Here is a 6,251-nt window from a genome sequence, read left to right as displayed (position 1 = left end):
AGAACTTGTGCCTTTCCCAAAGTAGGGCAATCTGGCAAAATATTGACATAGCAAAATACTGAATTTATCCTAAGGATATAAGAGGACCTTGTGTAAAAATGTATGTGACAAAACAAACACCCAAACAAACAATTGCAGCACTGTTTATAATAATAAAGAGTTAAAAATAATATAATAAATAATAACTCTTTATAATAATAAAGAGTTTATAATAATAAAGATTTAAAGAAAAATAGAGAGGTCAGTAAGAGAAGTCATTTAAATAAAAACATTATTTCATTTTCCTGCAATGTTTAGTTAGTTACACTGCTGTCAAAAGAAGGAAAGTGAGATGCCATTTTTATCTACCATGGAGGCAACAATTTGAGAGTTTGATGACCTCCTGTCGAGGAGTATAGGGAAATGAGGGGTCAGAAGTGGTGTGGGTAAGTACATAAAACACTTCTTCACTGGGTGGTTGTCTCTGGGAGTGGCTGTAGTTTTGGGTACGATCAAATTTGCCAGTCCACAAATATTCCAGAGACTGAGACACTATATAATCAATGTGACATCAACTTGAATTATTTATTTTAAAAATATTCCAAAGCCATTTTATATATTTAAGAGATTTAAAAAGAGATTTGAAAGAATTACACTGTTTAATGAGGAAGTATTAAAGTTTAATTTTCCTAAGATGTTTTCAATAGAAACATCTTTTACTGTCCTTTAAGGAGAAAATTTGTATCCAGCTCTTTCAAAACAAGTTCTAGATAAGATCATCGTGTGTATTTGAAAGTTGGGTGGTGAATTCACTACATTTGATAAACTCAGTATTACCAACTTCTTGGGTCTTTTTCAGGGAGAATGTATACATGCTCCCTAAAGTTTACTTGATTAAAATAAGTTAAGAAGTACTTGACAATTCAGTTTATAGAAATGAACTGTTATTTAAGATGCGATCCCAAAGATTTCCATTTGGTTACCAATTTCTTTCTTCTTCCTTCCTTTCTTTTCTTCCTTTCTTTCTTTCTTTCTTTTTTTCTTTCTTTTTTTTTTGGTGCGTGCATAATACAGAAAAACAGAGATAAGGAATACTCACCAATAACCTCACCATCCTAACTTAGCAAATTCCTTTGTCTATTTCCTTCCGTGAGTTTTTCTTAGAATTGTTATACTTTTTAAAATACAAAACACTACAAACATACAGAAAAATACAATAAATAATAGAATAAGTAGAATAAGACTCCTGTTTGCTTCAGTATGACAAATCAGATACTTGCTGAAAACAACTAAAAATGCTAAATAAAATATCAGAATTAAAAATTATTTTCAAATGCGTCACTGAGCTGGTAGGAGACTATGAAATATTCAGAGGCAAATAAAGTGAAAGCAGGAAATGGAAGGGAACTGTGCTCTGAATTTAACCTCTCTGTGGAGGCATCTGAAGAGCCCTGCTGGTATTGACCTTGGGTTTTGATGGTGGCCTGAGGTAATGCAGACTGGAGATCAAGGCAAGAACCCCATCAAGGTGAAGTCTAATAGGAGACACCCCCCACCCCTTGATAAAGCTAGGACCCCAGTGGGCAATGCCTTTAGTATACAGGTAAACTAGGAATAAATCCATCCCACAATGGGATTAGCAAGGAAACTTGCTTATCTTGACCATTGTGCTGGATAGCGGGGGAGAAAATTCTCCCTTGAAAATTTATAACACAAGCATACCCATTCAGGGATTTGTGGTCCAGAATTTACATTATCTGTGAGGAGCCAGAAAACCAAAATTTTATTTTCAAGTGGTTCAGGTTTTAATTGCTTCCAGGCATATGGCAGAAATAAAAGAAATATTCTCTGGAGGAGCCCACCTTCAAATAAGGCCTCAAAAATTCCCGCAATTAAACACAAGTTAATCTGCCCTGAATGAGACTCACAAAACACACAAGCAATAAAGACACCATGGGGGATATCCAAGAAACAAAATAAGAGAATCAGACACCAAATAACATCAAATATTGTAATTATCAATCTTATGTAAGATAAGTGCATTTTTAATTGGCAAAAATTAATAATAGAGGGAATTAAAATATACAAGGAAAGAAAGACTAACAGTAATGATTTTGTAAATTTGCAAAACAAGTAGAATTTCTAAAAATAAAATAAAAATTGAAATAACTCCAATGGCTTGGTTAAACAGAATATGGGAACATTAAAAAAATGTAAGAAGTTATTCATAAGGTCTGAATAATGCGAGTGGGAAACAAAAAGATAAAAAATATGAAAAAGAAGTTAAGAGACTTAGAGAGTAGATAAGATATTATGTGAATCTGGGCACCTGGGTGGCTCAGTGGGTTAAGCTGAAGCCTTCGGCTCAGGTCATGATCTCAGGGTCCTGGGATCGAGTCCCGAGTCGGGCTCTCTGCTCAGCAGGGAGCCTGCTTCCCTCTCTTTCTCTCTCTGCCTGCCTCTCTGTCTACTGTGATCTCTCTCTGTCAAATAAATAAATAAAATCTTAAAAAAAAAAGATATTATGTGAATTTAACTGTAATTTCAGAGAACAGACTCTACTTTACTAGTAATCTGGGAAATGCAAAATGAAACACTGAGATGCCATGTTACCTTTCTCCTCTTAGTAAAATTCATGATACCCGGTTCTGGCAAGACTATTAGACAACCAAGAAGTATTTTAGTATCTAGTTGGGGGTCTAAGTTGAAACAGCCACTTTGGAAAGCAATTTGACAGTTTTTGTTTTGGGGTCTTTGGGTTGTTGTTTTGTTGTTGTGTTGTATTGTGTTTTGCAAATTACTGCACACTCCCATTCTGCAAGAAAGGAACACGTATGAGTCTAGCAGTTACAAAGCCCAGGGACAAGTTATATCTATTCAGCTGCAAGGGCATCTGTAAAGAAGATGAAAGGTAAAACTGAGGGGCGCCTGGGTGGCTCCGTGGGTTAAGCCTCTGCCTTTGGCTCAGGTCATGATCTCAGAGTTCAGGGATCGAGCCCCACTTGGGGCTCTCCACTCAGCCCCAAGGGGGAGCTTGCTTCCCCCTCTCTCTCTGCCTGCCTCCCTGCCTACTTGTGATCTCTCTCTCTCTCTGTGTGTGTGTGTCAAATAAATAAATTAAAATCTTTAAAAAAAAAAAAAAGACAGAAAGAAAGGTGAAACTGAGGCAGTTGTGGGGATCATCTTGGTCATTCATTCATTCAATGAATAATTACTGAAGGCCTTTTCTGTAGGCCAGTAGTTTAAGGGCTTACCTTTCCCAGCTAGAGTCAGTTCTTACTTTTTGGGGTGTGAGGATACTCTGTGACCCCTCGAATCTGCTGTTTCTCCCTGTAGATCTGTGTTTTGACTGCTTTACTACCCTTTAGACTTCCCACTAGGGAGAATCCAGAACACATGAAAGAAGAGTGCAGTTCATTCCGCCTGTGAAAGGTGAAAGAAGCACAGTTGAAATCCTTCACTCTCCATCCTGCAAGTTTCCCCTCAGTTCTGATCTTTGCCTGGCTAGTCTGTCTTATGCTGTTCCCAGGCCTCATTTTCCATAGCAGTCGCTTGGTTGTTAAAAATACACTTGCAGTGAAATTTCTTGTAGTGAGGTTTAACTTGAGAGGGAAGTTTCTCGCCGCTTGATCATGATTTTCAGTTGTTTGATGGCCAGAATGACTTTTTACATCTCATTGTATGTAGACTGCATACAGGTACTGTATGCAAAGTCAATTATTAGTAAAGATTTCTTGGAAAAAAAAAAAAACAAGAATGTAAGTGAATGGATGACTTAGCAAAAATTGGGGAATTACGTTTAAATTTTATTTAAAATTTGTGGTCTATTGTTCTCGTGTGACATATACCTTTAATTGGAAAACCAGAGAGGAATTAGCATATGGTATATCAAAATATATCATGCTACTTAGAGTCGAAACCTAGGTGGAGGTACTGGGTTGCACTTTATCCTGTAGCTGTAAATTTGGTATTTTATGATTTTATAAAATTGGCTGCATCTAGCAAAAAAAACAGCATCTCCTGAATTGGAGTATCCATGCACTTGAATGTACTCTCAAATAGGCCCAAAGTATTTTTAAGCTTTAATTTTCCAATATCAGATCTCATTTTTAATTAAGGCTTAACTTCCACTCTCCCTTGCATCTCCATGGAAGGATTAGGCCAGGCCACATCACATCTGGCTGGGTCTGTGATGTCTCGGGGATTTATGAATGACAAGCGATATTAGAACTGGGGTCGCGTACAGTCATCCTGAAATCAAAAGCTGAATGCTCCCTTCCCAGCTGCATAGGGTTGGGGTAAATAGGTCATCAAAGGCAGCATCCTCTCTGCGCTTTCCTTCTGTTTTCAGAATCTTGCCTCATAAAAATTCAGAACCAGAATCTTGTGGCATTCTCTAATGAGTAACCTGTAATCAAAAGCAAAGCTTTCTTTAACATTGGTTATGAAGAGGGCAAGGGAAGAAGTTCAGGCTGGAAGGGGTGTGAGGGAGAATCAGAAGAAGACCAGTGGGGGGTGCAGGCAGGCACTGGAAGTTCACCAGCAGGAGAGACTGCCTCTGCACCCACCCGGAAGACTCGTGGAAAGACAAGGTCATGGGCCTTGTCTATCGGAGTTCCCACTAATAAGATGAAAAATATGCAAACCAGTGAGTTCACACAGAAGTTCAGACATTCTTGGGGCATTACAGAGAATTATTTTGAAAACATACAATAAGATTATTGAGGGGCTGGTTTGTCAGTAAGTAGCAACGGAGGCTCTGGGAATGTGGGAGCCTTTCCTGAAACCGCACGGGTGACCGCAGGTCGCAGAGGGACACTCGTCCCCCTGTGAACAGGGCTGTCTGTGTCCGGCCCATGTGTATGGTCCATGAGACCCGACTGGGGAGCCCAGCCCTGTCTTCATTTCCTTAGTGACTGCAGCCACTGAGGCCATGTTCAGTAAGACTCCCAGGGTTCACGCCCTGCCTCCGTGAAGCCCTGGGCTTCTGCCTCTTCTAAGGGTAATGTGCTGGGAAACAGGAAGGGGAGGAGCAAATAACCTAGATTTCACTAGGAGACACAGTGACCTACACGTAGACCCAAAATAGCAGCAGGAGGTAATATATGGGAATGTATTTTGAAAAATTCCACGTGCTACACAAATAAAAGTTAATACTATTTCTATATAATAGCATGGGGCTTAGTGGATCCAGAAACTATAAGCACTGAGCCGTAGATAAGCTGGTCCTTCAAAAGAGAACCAAGAGCACCATTTTATCTAATCCATAATTCATCCTTGTGGAAATTCTGCTGGAGTTTGTAATGTGTGATGGCTGGTCACCTGCCGGTAGAGTCAGAGAACTTTATTTCTTAACATTGGTTATGGGCAGATACGAAATGAGAGAACAGATCTAATAATTCAAGTTACAATGCCTCACTTTCTAATTCTCAAAGGCCTTGGGCTGTGTAGCCTCAGGACCATGAGAAATAAGTAGGGATCACTCTCTCCATTTTCCAGGCAAGAAAACTAAGGCTCAGAGAGGGGGCATGGCTCACCCCCAGGTCACAGGGCTGATGGGCGCTTGCACCGTGGCTCTATCCTGAGTGGCCTCTAGGAAGCAATGCAGAAACGTGGCAGGATGTAATTCTATACCCAGAAAGTCAAACAACTGAACTGTAGCACCCTGGAGGCCAAAGTCCTTTTCCCATTTGCAGCTCCCAGTGTTGCTGAAAAGTGTGCCTGGGGTGAAGATGTGTTTGCCTTCTCTCCATTTCTGTGTCACCTGTTGTACCTTCTCTTTCAGAGCCACATGCTTTTGAATGATCTGGACCAAAGAGAGCTAGCTCCCCTATTAGGGTAATTGCAACATGGTAACACTTAGCACACTCAGCACTTTCCACCTAGATGTTATCTCATTAACCTTCCTGCGTCCCAGTGAGGCATGTGCCACATGCGATATTGCTGTAGCCTCTGTGCCTCTAGGAAAAGAGCCAGTCCTCTGAGCCCCAAGATGAGGTCCTTTGGATCTGCAGCTATTTTGCTGGGTGACTGAGGGCTTGACACTGAGATTTCCTTTTACGAAATATTACTGGAAGGCCAGTGGCAAATACTATCTATTGCTCTATTCTGAGCACAGGTATTTAGAAGTCTCATTGCTATAAAAAGGGGTATATGCCTCCCTCTATGTTACTCAACATTGAATAACATATAGGTGCTTTTGAAATGTCTGTTACTTAATCCTGAGAACAATGTTGGAAGCAGGTATTATCTTCTCCATGGGAAACTGTTTA

This window comes from Mustela putorius, unplaced genomic scaffold (assembly GCF_011764305.1).
Source record: "Mustela putorius furo isolate JIRA1106 unplaced genomic scaffold, ASM1176430v1.1 tig00000145_pilon_pilon_pilon, whole genome shotgun sequence".
Taxonomy (NCBI): Eukaryota; Metazoa; Chordata; class Mammalia; order Carnivora; family Mustelidae; genus Mustela; species Mustela putorius.
Note: the sequence above shows the minus strand (reverse complement) of the source record.